This window comes from Lagenorhynchus albirostris, chromosome 7, assembly GCF_949774975.1.
Source record: "Lagenorhynchus albirostris chromosome 7, mLagAlb1.1, whole genome shotgun sequence".
In the NCBI taxonomy this organism is placed as follows: domain Eukaryota; kingdom Metazoa; phylum Chordata; class Mammalia; order Artiodactyla; family Delphinidae; genus Lagenorhynchus; species Lagenorhynchus albirostris.
In genome coordinates, this window is record NC_083101.1 from 24,583,960 (window position 1) to 24,600,770 (window position 16,811).

The window sequence follows — 16,811 nt, forward strand, 5'->3', positions numbered from 1 at the left end:
CCCAGATACCGATCATCAGACGAGCCTACAGAACTACTGCCATTTGGCAACTGACATGTCCCGTTAGATTTCAAAATAAATTTCAGGGCTTCCCTGGTGGCACAGTGGTTGAGAGTCTGCCTGCCAATGCAGGGGACACGGGTTCAAGCCCTGGTCTGGGAAGATCCCACGTGCCATGGAGCAACTGGGCCCGTGAGCCACAAATACTGAGCTCTGTGCGTCTGGAGCCTGTGCTCCGCGGCAAGAGAAGCCGCCACAGTGAGAGGCCCACGCACCGCGATGAAGAGGGGCCCCCGCTTGCCACAACTAGAGAAAGCCCTCGCACAGAAACGAAGACCCAACACAGCCAAAAATAAATAAATGAATAAATAAATTTTAAAAAATAAATAAATAAATTTCAAAGCATCGGGATACAAGCACAAAAAACAAAGTTAACTATACTACATCGTAAGGACAGAACTTATAACCAGATCCTTCTATCAAAACCCACCCCACAAAAACAAAAGCTTTAAACCCTAAAATTAAAAAGACTAAAGTCATTTATTTAATGAATATTCCAAAGGCACATATGTATACTTACTCAAATTATTTTGAACAGCTTAGTTCAGTTGTTCTCTGTCTTCTATCTTCTGTTCCATCAGTTACTACTGAGATGTACAAAAACTGCTTTTTAAGCCAGTAAAATAAGCTTAGGATTCCAGCTAATATTCAGGGCAGACAGGCCAGCTATGCTAGAACGAGAACTAAAACCATCTGCTAGTGAGTTCCTCCAGGATTCCGTGGAGAGAGGGACATGCATCACAACAGATTTCCTGTGCTCCGTGAAACCCTTACTAGAGAACAAACGTGTGCTCCCGGCATGGATGATCTGTGACAGGGGACAGTGGAGGCCCAGTCATACTCAGTGGACGGAGGGATTGAAGAAGAGTCCACAGGTTTAAGGAAAACCCTGCATCACCCAGACTACTGTGTCTCTTCTGCTGCAAATTGGTATAGTAGATGATAAGCTTAAATTTAAAAAAATAGGAAGTTAGGGTAAAATGTGCCAAAGGTGAGCATATATTCAAAATAGCGTCTTTGGATTAAATTGTCATTAAGACAGAGAGATATTTGATTTGACTTTTAAGGAACATTATTCATGGCAATGTCCCATTTAAAATCACACTGCAATTAGAAATATAGCAACTACCATGGCATTTACAGTTGTCAGCTTCACAATCGGTTTCATGATCAGAAAATAAAGCAAGATTTCAGTTTGTATTCTTTACAAAATTGTTGTATTTCTGAAATATAAAGGATCGTTTGCTTTCTAAAAATGTCAGCTTTGCCACATGGTGTTCCAGAGATCTGACCTCAAAAGCTTCTCAAGTTTTACCGTCCACAGAATCTTTATTTGTAACTGAGACTCATCTGTTGTTGTCCATTTGAAGCTGGAAACAATTAAGACACTTAGTTTCTGCTTTACTTTTAAAATAAAAATTGCAAAATTAAATAGTATCTATTTTCTTCTGCATTTTCCTTTAGACTAATATTTTTAATGTGAACTTAAGATACACAAATTATCTTACCTTCTTCAGCAGTTTATAGCAAAGCAAGAGAAGTTGGACCAAAGTAGCCATTATACATCTTGTCTTTGTAATACTCTTACAACCTATAGTGACAGAAAGCAAGCAAATCAAATTCTTATAAGGAGGCCTTCAAAAGACTTTAGCATTTAGTTTGAAAATGGTAACCATTTCTTCATTGTAGAAATCTAAGGGATCTCAAAGGGTATACAGATTAAGGCATCTGAGCTGACTTGATGACCTGAGGTCCCAGAACACAGAAGCGGGGATTGTTGCCCAAGTCTCATGCCAATTTCATGGAACCCCAGGAAGAATGGATGGAAAATCAACCTGTTCTATTTCAGATGGTTTAGGGGCTTCTCAAAGGGCACCAAATAGTGGCAGTGAACCCCTTTCTTTGCAACTCCTTGCACTCTACTTTTTTTCACTCAAACTCCCTAAAAAAAACAACAGAAGCCCTTCACTCTGAGGTGTCTGTGCCCTAGTTAGTCAGGTGATGATGTTGGGATTTAAGGGTAGCTGCTCCGTGCTATGGTATTAATCATGTCCAAAAAGCTAATTTACTTGGTGAACCTACTACTTCCTGGGGTCAGTTATAACTGCAGATGATAAATGGTTCTTGCAGTCAAGGCAGGAAAAATGGAAATACATGGTTCTTCTGTGGGTATTAACACTTTATTTAAAGAAAAAGGGGCTGGAAGCTAACCTAATAAAAGAAGAAGTGTGAAAGTTTCTCAAGCGCTTTCCTGAATGTCCCACCCTCCCTTTTACCTTTAGAAACACTTGATTCTGCAAAGGTGTCTTAGTTACTGCCTGGAGCTGGTGGCACAGAGGAACAAGCTTGTTTATTTCCAGGAGAAGCATAAGCTTATCATCATCTTTCAGCTGAAATGTAAATAAGGAAGTTATAACAACTCCAATGAAATCCCATCTTTTAAACCTTAAATACCTTTATACCTTAATAATATACCCTCAAAGTGGGTATTTATGACATCACCACCAGCACCAGGCAAGGATACGTGCATTACCTGTTTTGAGAAAGCTTGCACACTTGAAGCAAGCTTCAAACCCTCTTCAGCAAAAACCTGGTAGGAAGGAAAAACATCACTACGTTAGGCGTATGTCATCTAGACAGTTGGTAAGAAATACACTCATGGATAATTTTCATACAGAAGTTAAAAAATAAAACCTAAACGTAAAAGGTCTGTCATGGAACTTCTATGTTTTTTGTTGTATCCAGGAAAACACAAGAGTTTAACAGTATTCAGAAGCAGATTTCCCAGACCTGATGCAGAATCAGTCCCTGCAGTGGCTCCCCTACACCGGGACACCTCCAATTACTGTGCAGGATCACACAGACATTTGATACTTAGCCATAAAAATTATGCCTGGGCTTTTAGATGGATCCTAAGCTCATCTCATAATATCCCCAATTATAAGAGGGTGTTGAATCTTGGAACATGGGGTCAAAAGGGTTAGATGAGGTCAAAAGCGTTAGAACATTCCTGCTTCCAGCTCAGCAAGATAGAATTTGTCACCTATACGCATTCTTCAACTAGCCATTTGAGGGGATTATTTTTTCCCTATTGACCATACATTGTACAATTTAGTGAGGAGAAGAGGATGATGGGAAAGAATACTGAAAAATACTTTAGAATATTCGGGATGATTGTTTTTAAGTGGTACACAGAGTCTTTTAGAGTGAGAGACACCAGGGAAGTGAAGACTGAGCTTCAGGTGGCAGCAGGAAGAATGAAAAGAACAAGGCAAATTTGAGAGTGATTTGTGAAGAAAAATAACAGATCTTTGTAATAAATTAGATAAAGCACATGAAGAGGAAGGAGGCAATAATTTCAGGGTTAACTTTAACTCTCTTTCCAACAGCCTTGCTATCATTGGATAACCTGATCTCAGGGTCAAATTGTCCTTCACATCCTTCCCTATCCTTTAAAAGGGAAAACAATGTGGGCTTCTCATTGCCGTGGCTTCTCTTGTTGCGGAGCTCAGGCTCTAGGCGCGCGGGGTCAGTAGTTGTGGCTCGCGGGTTCTAGAGCACAGGCTCAGTAGTTGTGGCTCATGGGCTTAGTTGCTCCACAGCATGTGGGATCCTCCCAGACCAGGGCTAGAACCCGCCTGTATTGGCAAGCGGATTCTTAACCACTGCGCCACGAGGGAAGCCTCTATTCCAACTTTTTAAAAAGGGAAAAACTCACTTATAGTCAACTTTACAGAAAATTCCAAATGAAATATTTTCTATAATTCTGCTGACTCTGTTGACAATCATCCTCTCAAGCTGAAATCCCTTCCCTGAAGAGGCTCAGGTGAAAGCACATGGGAATACCAAAGGAAAATACGTAAAGTTGATAAAGTGATAGAAATTTCAGATTTCAAATGCAAGAATGCCTTTGGTTCTAGAGAGGCAAACAGACTAACATGTGCGTCAGGGAATTAAGAAAGGACTCTTGTAATCCACTTATCAATCTAAGCCTCCAGGTAAGCGAGGAGAATTAGAGCTAGGCCTATGTGGAGTTTCATGAGACACACAGGGCAGAAGGGTGAGTGTCAGTATATGTGTCTCTCCCTGAATGCCCTAAATCATCAGGAATATGGAAGAAGAAAAGGAAACTAACATGTACTGAGAAGCTATAATGGTCTCAGCCCCATGACAGATGCTTTCTTATGTGTTATCTCATTTAATCAATATCATTCATCCAATTCAATAATGAAGAAGCCAAAAACCTTTCCTCGCATTCAGGACAGTATAAGAGAAATCCATTTGCTGATAGGATATTTTCACCTACTTGGGACAACCTGAAACTTAATATTGCATCTAGTGACTTTCAAAGCCCATTCTACTTTATCCCTATAATATTTGGTTTTTGTTTTTCCAATAAGATAAGCAAAAAGCTCCAAAAAATGCTACTGCAAGTCCTCTAATTTTCTACCACTATCTATAGTATACATGTGTTGTGTGCACAGGTAAACACACAATTACAGTAAATCATTTAGAAAACTAGCTATTACCAACTTTTATGCTACAGTATTAGCATAAAATGGAAATAAAATCTACCTCTGGTTGATGAATTAAATCCTGCGATGTTTTTAGTGGACCCTCTCTCCTGAAATAAAATGAATTATTAACGAGGTAGGAAAAAATTATTGCCTTAAACTGATTTTATACTAAAGTTTTAGAGCATTTCATGCATTAACATACCCAAATTTTGAAGAGTAATATTGAATAGACTAAAAATATTTTGAGTATTCTTAAAACAACTTTAATATTTAACTATTACTTCTTAGGGTACTTCAAAAAATTTCAGGTAAACATTATATATGTTCATTTTATGATATAAAGAAACTTAAAACTGACAAGTTATATTTAAGTTTTATTTTTCCTTTTTAAACTTTTTTATTTTGCTTCATAAGTTAAAGATATAAGACCTGATAATATGTCTTAACTAAAAGGCCTTTGTTCCATATGGAGAAAAGATCTGACCAAAAATCAGGAAATTCTCATTTTTTATTCTAATTTCAACTCTGGCAGGAATTCAGTTGTTTTTGATGAGGCATGTAAGTTAAGTTTCAATTCTGAGTCTATGAAATAATCATAATAATATTTGTGCTACCACTCTCACCAGAAGATTAGGGAATATCACATTGACAGCTACCAAGAAGAATTAAGTTCTGCCCTTTAACAGCTATGAGACGTGAACAAAATATTCTTATTCTCTGATAACCTGTTGTAAGGATCAAATGAAATTATGAAGCAGAAACTACTTTAAAAACCATAAGGCACTGGTAAGTGTGAAATATTTTAAAACTATAATGTACTAGAAAATCTAAAATATATAAATTATAAAGAAATATGAGTAACTGCATATAAATGATAAAGAAATTATATAAATTGTTAAGACAACCTTAAACAATAGCCTGAAGAAAAGCTATAAAATTGCCCAGGAAAACTACAAAACTGGATATTGTGAAAACTAACAGATGAGTCTCAGAAAGAAGCAATTAGATGAGGCTGGTAAGCCATCATCTTAAGGGAAAACAGAAAAATTGTTTGGGAAAAAACAGGTGTACAAACAGGGTGGGTAGAAAACAAAGCCAGCTTGAGATTTTACCACAATCATATTACCAGGACTTGCCAAGTTGGCACAAGATGTTATCCATTACCATTATCCGTTCCCATCAAGATTTCTAATATATTGTCATTTATTTATTGTGTATATCTTCTCAGTCTCTTACATCTCAGGTGTATTGTTCAGAGTTTTGATTTTGATTCAGAAAGGCTGGTTTATCAGTCAGAGTCCATTAAGGAAAACAAAAACCACAGCTATTATTTTATCAGAGAGAGTTTAATATATGGAACTGGTTAACCAAGTACTAGAGGACTGAGAAGGCAGTAAGGGAACACAGAGAAGGAACATTGAGATTGAAACCCGACAGCCGCTTGTACCCATAAAGCTGAAGGAACAAAAGGAAGAGTTGGGATTCTTAGAATTTAGACGCTTGGAGGTGAGGCCCCTGCCGATCTGGTTCTTGAACCTCGGAGAAGGGGGTGGCAGCCAGCTGGTGCTGGTATTGCCGAGGGGGCAGGATGAGGCTGGGTCTAAGCGTATAGAAATAAACAGAAACTGGAACAAACAGCTGCTGCGGGGTATAGAGATACTGTTGAGTGAAAGCAAGGGAACAAGGGAACAAATTCCCTCTCCTTCCTCCGTCCAGCCTTGCCCTGTCCCTCTGGTGTCTGCTATTGTTGGAGCATAACGGCTGTCCAAGGAGGGGTGTTTTCTCAGGCCCCCAGTCCCAGCATCATGAGCAGTGTGTAGGAAGGGTGGGTTTGGAGCTGAGAGAGAGGCTGGAAATAGGCTCATAAGCTTACTGGGTCTCGATTTCCCCAGTTATAAATGGGGATAATACTCCCCTGTATACTTCACTGGAATGTTTTGAAGGTTAGCAGAGAAGGTAGATATAAAAGCATTTTACAAGCCATAAAAATAAAAACAATAGAGAATTAGCCTCCCGTAAATACTTGAGTTTACTGTAATAGGTATTTCTTAGAAGAAATGGGATCACCTTCAGAACTAATGGTTTTGAAACTAACAATTTATAATGCTTCCCCATGTCCTCCCTTACCCTCGTCTATTCAGATCATGTTAACATCTAAGATCCCAACTTACGAGTCTTCTAGGGGAAATGACCAGGTAAATTGTGTTTTTGCTTTGATTGGTAAAGCATGGTAATGTCATCTGTGCAGGATACCATGGGTCACATGGCAGTGTTTTGAGCACGTGACAGCACTGCTGAGAGTGCGCCAGGAGAGAACACACAGACCTGAGTGAAGGCGAGGCGGAGGGCCTGGAGTGTGCCTGCTGAGGCTGGAGCGGGCGTGGAATTCCTGCAAAGTCTCTTGTTTTACCTTAAACACGTGTGCGGAGTTTGCATTCTCCTCCATGATACGCACAGAATTGTTTTAATGTAAAAATTCTCACAAATCTTTGAGGACAGTCTGGTGCTCTGTGTATTCTATAACCTCTTATTATTATATCCCCTCCCCCCAGGGTATGGCTCACTAATTTGGAAAGGACCAGGCATATATCACTGAGATTTTCTTCTTCTGTTTCTCCCCATCATTACCTTGTTCTTCTGGTGGACAGGAGATGTAGAGGTCTGAATTGAGACTGGAGAAACTGGCAAATTAAAATCACATATGTGTTTGATACCACAATGAAAATGAAAGGCAATTTATTGCTGGTAGAGATTTGGGTATTTGCAGTCATCAGAAGTATAAAATAATCATTGCTGATTCAGTTTGCTTTCTATCGGGTTGGTCAAAAGATTCGTTCGTTATTTTCCGTAAGATGGCTCTAGTAGCACTTAGTTGTCTTTAACTTCACTCGAAACAATTTTGTTAGATTGTATGTGACAGCATGCAGCACGTGCATTTAAAACAAGACATTAAATTGGTGAATTTTTGTGTAGCCATTTTAACATTGAAGATGGAAGGAAAAAGGCAACATTTTCGTCATATTATGCTTTATTATTTCAAGAAAGGTAAAAACGCAGCTGAAATGCAAAAAAAAAAAAGATTTGTGCAGTGTATGGAGAAGGTGCTGTGACTGATCGAACGTGTCAAAAGTGGTTTGTGAAGTTTCGTGCTGGAGATTTCTTGCTGGATGATGCTCCACAGTCAGGTAGACCAGTTGAAGTTGATAGGAATCAAATGAGATATTAATTGAGAACAATCAACATTATACCACGCGGGAGAGAGCCGACACACTCAAAATATCCAAATCAAGCATTGAAAACCATTTGCTCCAGCTTGGTAATGTTCATCACTTTGATGTTTGGGTTCCACATAAGTTAAGCAAAAAAAACCTTCTTGACCATATTTCTGCATGTGATTCTCTACTTAAACGTAGTGAAAATGTTCCATTTTTAAAACAAATTGTGATGGGCAATGAAAAGTGCATACTGTACAATAATGTGGAACGGAAGAGATCGTGGGGCAAGTGAAATAAACCACCACCAATCACAGCAAAGGCCTGTCTTCATCCAAAGGTGAATTTGTGTATACGGTGGGATCGGAAGGGAGTCCTCTATTGTGAGCTCCTTCCGGAAAACCAGATGATTAATTCCAACAAGTAACTGCTCCCAGTTGGACCAACTGAAAGCAGCACTCGATGAAAAGCATCCAGAATTAGTCAATGCATAATCTTCCATCAGGATAACGCTAGACTGCATGTTTCTTTGATGACCAGGCAAAAAACTTGGCTGGGAAGTTCTGATTCATCCGCTGTATTCATCAGACATTGCACCTTCGGATTTCCATTTATTTAGGTCTTTACAAAATTCTCTTAATAGAAAAAAATTTCAACTCCCTGGAAGACTACAGAAGGCACCTGGAACAGTTCTTTGCTCAAAAAGATAAAAAGTTTTGGGAAGATGGAATTATGAAGTTGCCTGAAAAATGGCAGAAGGTAGTGGAACAAAAGAGTGAATACGTTGTTCAATAAAGTTCTTGGTGAAAATGAAAAATGTGTCTTTTATTTTTACTTAAAAACCGAAGGCAGTTTTTGGCCAACCCAATTCTTAGGTTCTAGGTCCCAATTCTACTGCAAACGGTATCATGGCCTCTTATCAACAAGAGAAGACTTCAGTCCCTGTTCTTGGTTAGTATTTTTTTTCACTCTAAATTATTACATTACTAAGCAGAAGGAATATCTTTTTGTAAGTGTTGAGAAGGTTAGTAGTATTAGGAGAGAATGGGGAGTCATTACAATTTCCCTCAGTTCTAAGACTGTATCTTTATTAAAATCAGTTTAATGCCTTTAGTGTTGGGATCCTGGGTGGGGGTCTGGGAAATCCAATATGACATTCAATGTATAATTTTAAAAAATTGTTCTGACATGCACACTTGTCAGTGCAGTGGTATACACTCATGCACACAGGCACATTACAGTTGAAGTTTGAGTCTAAACAGTCTAATTTGCATGTACGTTTTAAGGATTCATCTGAATCATTTTTGACTATTGGCAGTTTTGCATTGTGTCTTGGGGACATTTTCATATTCCTTGCTTAAGAGCTGGAACCTTTTAGTCATCCTTAGGATTGACTATAATTTGAAAACAAATCCAAAGAAGATTAGCATTTCATCTGCATTTCCTATTGAATTATACCAAAAATGTTTTGTTTATTTGTTGGGGGGAGAGGATTCTCATCAATTAGGTTACATATTCCTCAATAAAGTTGAAAGCCCTAAAGGCTTTCTTTTGAAAGTTGGTTTAAAACTCTTTTTTTTTTTTGGCCGCAGGGGATCTTAGTTCCCCCGACCAAGAACCTGGGCCCTGGCAGTGAAAGCGGACTCCTAACCTCTGGACCGCCAGGGAATTCCCTAAAAAACTTTTGAAAGATCAGTTTGGTGCCACAGTATTTGCCCTTCGTGTGGATCAGTCAAGCACAGCAACTTCTTTTTAGCTTTGAAAAGGTGGCAGTTTTTACGGCTGCTATTTGCATTTCTGGCATGTGAGAGGCAATGTTCTGAAATTTTTTCATTTAAATGCTACACTGTGGTAGCATTTTGATGACATTTGAAGTAGACTTTGTGGGAGCCATGTCAAGTTTAACTTTCATGGCTTATATTGCTACCAGGAAAAAATTAACCACCTTCTGTTCCAGCTAAGCTCATACATGCAGAGAGTTAACTGCTGTATCCCTAGATCCCCTTCTTCCTGGAGGCTGGCAAGCTGCCTTTGGTATCAGTCCCAAAACGTACACTTATTTCTGAGATGCTACAAATCATCTCAGGCCAGAGATTGTTTGGTAATTGTTTAATTTGTAATGTGTCGAATCCAGTTGTGATTTCTGTCCCGTTTTCCTCACTGCTGGCTTGATGCTGACCTTCAGGTCAAGTTCAGTCACACCTTTCTCTAGGGTGGTCTAGTTGGCTTTATCAAAGAGCACTTCCATTTCCCAGCTGAGCCTTAAAGACTTTAAAATTTTGAGGCTCCTCATTACCAGAGTATGTATTATCCGTGTCCCTGTGTAGGAACACTAGTGTAGATTGTTTAGGAAAGGAGAAGTTCTCATAACCCAAAAGAGGCGGATGAGCTACTCACAAAATTAGTTCCTCTCAAATATTCCTCACCTGCCCCTTCCCAGCTAACAGTAGTAGTAGGGGATCAGTGACTTGACGGGGCATTTTCTGATTGTTTCATGTTAAGATGCAACGTAGTACCATGCAGGTTGATTGCAAGTCTGCAAAAATGTAATCCATTTCATAAAATGGATTAACCTTTTACTAGAGTGGTGCTTAAATCATGGCCGAATTGGGCTTGTTATAATTGATAACAAAATTTCTTCAAATGAGTATGATTTGAGTATCAAAGGATTAAGAGAAGTCTTTGGAAAAACTGATAAAGCCCTCAAAATGTTTTTGTGAAATGACTCTCTCTCTGCTGTGAAATTCAAACATGGAAATGTGAAAGATGTCATGTCCTGCTGTCATACAGTTTGTCAGAATAATTTCTTTCCTGCCAATAAGTCAATACTTGGTATTTATTCTTAGTTAAGTCTAAGAATCAAATATAATTGTAGTTATGCCTAATTTTAAAAAATAAAATACACTATTTTCAGAACTTGTTTCTTTTTTAAAAACAGATAAGGGGTCATTGAAAAGTTAGTTACTATTTAACTTGAAATTATGGGGCTTGTTGACCCTGAATTTAAGTAACCTTTTCCAATATTGTTAAATAAGCAAAACCTCTTGTGGTCTTTTTCTCTATATACAATAGAATTTTGTTTCGGGGTGTAGAGAGTAGTAATTGTATGTGAAATTATAAAACTGTTATGATTAGTAGAGAAAATCTGGATGTACCGAAAAGTATAGCAAAGAAAATTAAGATTTAATAATTTCTAGTCATACGTGTGTATCATGCATGTGTATATGTATAATGAAAACCATGTTTTTAAAACATTTTATCTTGAGCATTTTTCTCACATTTTAAAATATTCTTGTAAAATAATTTTTCATGTCTGTATGGGTCATATATATAGGTGTACCCTGAATAATACTGAGAATGAATGCCTCTCTGTATACATATTTTCTCATGCCTCTACTTCCTGTATATGATTTCTACTTAAGTAAGAGACTCCATAAATCTAACTGAAAGAGGGCCTGCGAGTTTTATCTAATGGTGACAAATTCCCCCCAACCATCGCCCACCTCTTCCAGTTATTTATTTATTTTTTAAGTAGGGACATTTTTATTGATCAGTGTGTTTTTAGAAATTTTTATTATAAGTATTTTCTGTCCATTAACTTTACTTACTGAATACACGCCAGCACTTTTTTTTACTCTTATAATTGAGGTAAATTTGACATACAGTGAAATGTACAGCTCTTTTGTGCATAGTTTGGTGAAATTTAATACATGCATACGGCCTCGTACCCACAACTACCACCCCCTCCCATTTGAAATACAGAACATTCTTCCACTTTGAATCACTCAGTGGGCATTTTTTTTCTTCAACCCTCCCAGATGCCTAAAGTTGAAGTGGAATTCCTCTTCTTGGGGCAGGGCCTCCAGGCTGTGTTTGCTCTGACTCGGAGGTTGTTAGGGTCACGGAAACATTAACTCTGGTTCTGATGGTCGTGTTGTGGGTACAAAGCCCCGTCGCCTAGTGTTAGCTTAGAGTTACTGTCTCAGCTCCCACCAATATGAAAGAGTGTGTCTGTCACATTTTCTCTTTCCTTTCAGGTACTGAGCTTTTTATACCACCAAATATCAACAAAAGAACCCAGTGGAAACTGAGCCTTCTAGAGTGACTCTGACCCCAGTTAGGAGGGCTCTGGCAGAGAAGGCTGTTTTCCTTCCACTCCTCACTCCTCGAGGCCTGGCTGCTGGGAACTGGGGAGAGTAAGACCATCTACCTTAGCATTACAGAGAGCTGCTCTGTGCAGCTGACCTCAGCAGATACCAGTTCTATTTTATTTTGCATACAATCTTAATCGTTAGCAAGGCTTTAAGCTTTAACCCATATAGCATCATTTTGTAAAAATTACTGTTCTTCTACTTAGTGCTGATTGAGAGCATATTTCTGGTATTTATGGTAATCAGGACATTGGGTTTCATTCCCAGCTACAGGTCTGAATCATATTGGGACCGTAAGTAGACAAATCACAGAATTGACTTGTGCCTCAGTTAATTGGGAATGTTTTGTGGCTGCTACCTCAAAAGTGTGAAGAGAAGTTAAATAATGTTTTCGAATTGTTTTATGTTCCTTGAGGAAAGCCTTATGTATAAACAACTAATGGCTATTAGTGCTCCCAACGATAGGTCGAATTTAATCATTTAAATGACTTCACCTTGAACTAAAGCAGAGTGAAAAGTGAAATCTATCCTTTGATATTCTAAGCTTTCCTAGGCTGACAGCGGTTATTTTGTAATATCTTGCCAGGTCATGTGCTTCCAGTTATAACTGGTTTGAGCCTCCTATCACTACAGTGTCCATATGGACTATTTTTATTGCCTGTGAATGTTCTGCTAGAGTTAGCAGTGTCAGCTGGAACAGATTAGAATTTCTGAAACAGTATTGCGTTCATTTGCGATGGTGAGCAGTGTGCATCATAGGCATGAACAGTAGTAAGTTACTCCTTTTTCTCCAAATGTTGCTTCTTTTAACATAATGTTTTTGTCAGTATTTAGGTCATTTCATTTATTTTTCTTTATGGTGCTTAACTGACCTCTGTCTTTTAGTTATTTTCTTTGAAGGAAATGAGAATGTTATCTCTTTTTAGTGAGTCTAGAAAAAGCTCAGTTTGTTTTGACAACAGTTTTGTGGCTGACTCTTGGGTAAGGTTAACAATCTCTTTCATGCTTTTAATACCGGAAACAGACCTTTATTACTCTACGTAAACTAACAGGAACTCAGAGTATAGGTATACCCAGAATTGTGTAACTAAAGAAGGTTTTCCCTAATATAGCAAAATGTAAACTATAGAATCTAGGTGTGTTCACTGTATAATTCAACTTTTCTGTGTGTCTGAAAATTTTCTCAAAATAATAGAAAAAGAAGAAGGTCTATAATTAAGTGCCCAACACTGAAAGGCTGCAAGTGCTTTGTGACTACTCTTTGGTGTGGATCAATGAACATGGTTACTTATATGACATTTTAATATATTATAGTGCTCTTGCTATGGATAATAGTAAAGGGACTCTCTCTATCCTCTGAGCAAGATGGAATTTTATTCATTTGGAGAAGTAGCAGGTGGGAGCAGACCTTCCAAATTGAAGGCAAAGTCAAGGGCGAATTTATGGGGGAAAATGCTGTGTATGGGCAAAGGAGAAACTCCTGGGAGTGATGAATGCTTAATTTGGGGGAAAGATTCTGTCATCTTTTAGAGAAGAGTATATAACTCTTCCCCCAAATTTGGGATCTTCCCCAATTCATGTTGCAAGAAGCTAAAAGCCTCAGTTACTTCGTTTGTTCCATGGAATCAGCTTTGCTCAGATGCTCCAGACATCAAGAGGAAACTTGCAGAGGATTGTCTCCTGTAATCAAAGTGTATTTTACATATAGACTTTTTAAAAGACTGAGGCAGGAGCTAATGGTTTTATTATGCCTTTATGAATATAGCTTGGTGTTATTTCTTAGCACTGCTGCATATTTTAAAATAAATTTATTTTCACATATACCTACATATATATACACATATATTTATGTGTGTATATACATACATGTGCACACGTCTGAGGGATTTTTCATAGCCACAGTTGAAGAGGATGTTTTTAAAAATAAATAAAACTGACGATTCTTAGTAATTTAAGGTGACTACAATTTTGGGAAGCAGAATTAGCTTTTTTTCCTCCTCCCGTGCCGGCCCATAACCTGCTTTGCTTCAGTAGAAGCACCACCTGGACAAGTCCTTGGGAGTCTTTGGCTGTCCTTCCTTGTCTGTCATATTTAGTAGCAACTGAGTTGAGGATGAACATCTTAGAAGCTAGGTAACCATAAATGTCTGAGATCTGTAGACAAGCCAAAGTTAATATGGTGATGTTTGGCAACCCTGAAGGCCTGCTCTTGATTCCTATTTTCTCCGTGCCCCCTAAGCCCTTGCCTATGCCTCGTGCTTACACTAGGCTGTTCCACCATTACTCTTACTAGCTTTGAAGTCCCAGGAACTTCAAGACCAACAGATGTCCTCTTGGTATAGAGAAAGGACAAAATCACGGGTCTACTCATCTTAGTGTCCTTGAACAAAGTCATGGAATCTCACTGAATCTTGCTTTTCTACAACCTTGTGTGCCCACCCAGGCTAACCTGGGTTTCTCAGCCTCGGCACTGTTGATATTTTGGGTTATGTCATTCTTTGCTGTCCTGTGCCTATAGGATGTATAGCAGTATCTCTGGCCTCTACACATTTGATGCCAGTGCTATGTACCCTCTACTCCTGTTATGATAATCACCAATATCTTTAGACATTGCCAAATGTCCCTTGGGGTTCAAAATTGTCCTCAGTTGAGAACCATTGGGCTAAGATGACGTCCAAATACTTAGTAAAAACTATTCATGTTTTTTTATGTGTGAGGAGGATTCTGTTTTTCTGCAAGTGTGATTTATACGGATCAAGTGAGAGAATTCATAAAAGTGCTTTGAATGAGATGACACAGTTGTTTAACCTTATATTGGTATTTTTCATTTTAAAATGCAGTATAGCATTTGGTCCTAGGATGGCCTGGGAGTTCCCATTCTCTAGAACCATGTCCCATGCCTCCCCTTCATCAAGACCCACACCTTTTGGGGGGTAATCGACTGGGGGTTCATAGACTCTTAAGGGATCTAAGATAGAGTATTTCTGTAATCCTATGTATTTTATTTGATGCAGTTAAAAATATTATTCTATTATTCTGAGGGGTCCATAGGTTTACCACCCTGCCAAAGAGGTCCAAAGGTTAAGAATTAACCAAACTTCAACCTGCCCATCAGTGAATGTTCATAGAGTGTTGACAGTAGTGGTTTGGGCAGAAACTGAGGTGAACAAGGCATACCTCTCTCAAGTCAATGTACCCAACTCCTAGCTGATTCCCTGATCCTCCACGGTAAGGCTTAGTCCTTGCTGACTAAGCCCTTCTGTGGCTATTTCTGCTTCTCTACTCTAGCTTGCTAGTGCCAGCCAGCTGTGCTTACTTACCAGGTCTCCAGGGTGGGGCATTTAGGTCTTTCAAGGCTGTCTAGGCAAACCTGGAGGCTATGAGAGTGGTTCCGTAGGGCTTCTCCCTGGGAACGGTAGAGATGCCATCGCTCTCCTATGAGTGATTGAATGTGTGTGTCTTTGGTGTATGTGTGGCTCAGGATCATCGTATGGCATTTGGGCTCCTTTATAAGAGGTAGAATTCTACAAGCTAATACTAGCTAACAACCCTTGTGATCACCTCCTGGAGGCCACACACTCATATTCAGACATTTACCTCTGATATTTACATCAGCTGTGTGAGGTAGGCATTTGCATTCAATTTTACAGGTGAGCAGACTCAGGTCACACAGCTAGTTGGAAGCAAAACAGTTTCAAATTGCAGAATCTAAAGCCCATGTTCTTTCCACTATTTTATGCTGCCTGCCAGTGTTGGAGACAGGGCAGAGAATGTACTGGGGACTGTTCTAAAAAACTGAAGGTCCAATTATAAACTGCCCCACAGGAATATCACAGAACATGCTGGGCTCTGGAAGGGCTTCCTGGACCATGAGGATCTTTATGTTCCTTCAGTTCCTTAGTTGGGTTAGAGTGACCAGCATGGACCAGCCTCCCACAGACCCACACTGCAGAACTGGCAGCCTTTATCCTGCACCGTTCCAGACTCCAGCTGTATACCCTGCAGGTTGATGGAGAATCCAGTCTGGTTGGAGATGAGCATCTGCCGCTGGAGAATGGCTGTGGGTTGCATCCTCATGACCTTAGTGCTGATAACCCAAGATAAATCTGCCCCCAGTTTTTTAAAGGGGGAAATCTATATAGCACCCATTCCCTGAAGAGTTTTTCCCTTAAGATACACATATCTTGCTCATAATACACCAGGTTTCAGCAGCCAATCACCATGATGGGTTGGTAAGAACTGGTATTGAGACATAAATAACTATTGGAACTAAAAGAAAGTAGAGTTAAAGCAGGCGTCAGACATCTTCGTCAGCTCTTTCCAAGTCTTCAGAGTCACTGACCAATGGTGAAATGCACTCTGCTGCTTTGTGGGCGACTGAACCATTACAGCATACTTCCTGTTGGTGTTTATTGAAAGGGACCTTCTTATAGGCCACAACAGCATTTACTGTATCTACCTAATCTATCTTTATCCCACTCCCCCTTCCAAGCAGAGTTTAACAATACTGTAGTACCTAAAGTGGGGAATATACAAAATAAGGCACAGAATAATTTTAGAGGTAGTTTCTCCCCCAAATACTTAAGCAATCAACCTATAAAGCACATCTTTTTGGTCCATAATCCTTCCCCCCTTCTCCCCCCATCCCCCCCCCCCGCTGTTGTTTTGGCAAATGGACATTTTAAGGCAGATGCTGCATGCGTGAAGTTCTCATTGCGTGAGGAAATAGAGAAACACACTGTGGAGGGAAACGTGAGGATTGTTTAATACTGCGGGAGTGAAACGGCTGGCTCAGCTCTCTCTGTATGGGACGGGTGCTCACCCAGCAAAGCTGACGCACGGCCACCACAGAGACCATGCTTCATCGGAGT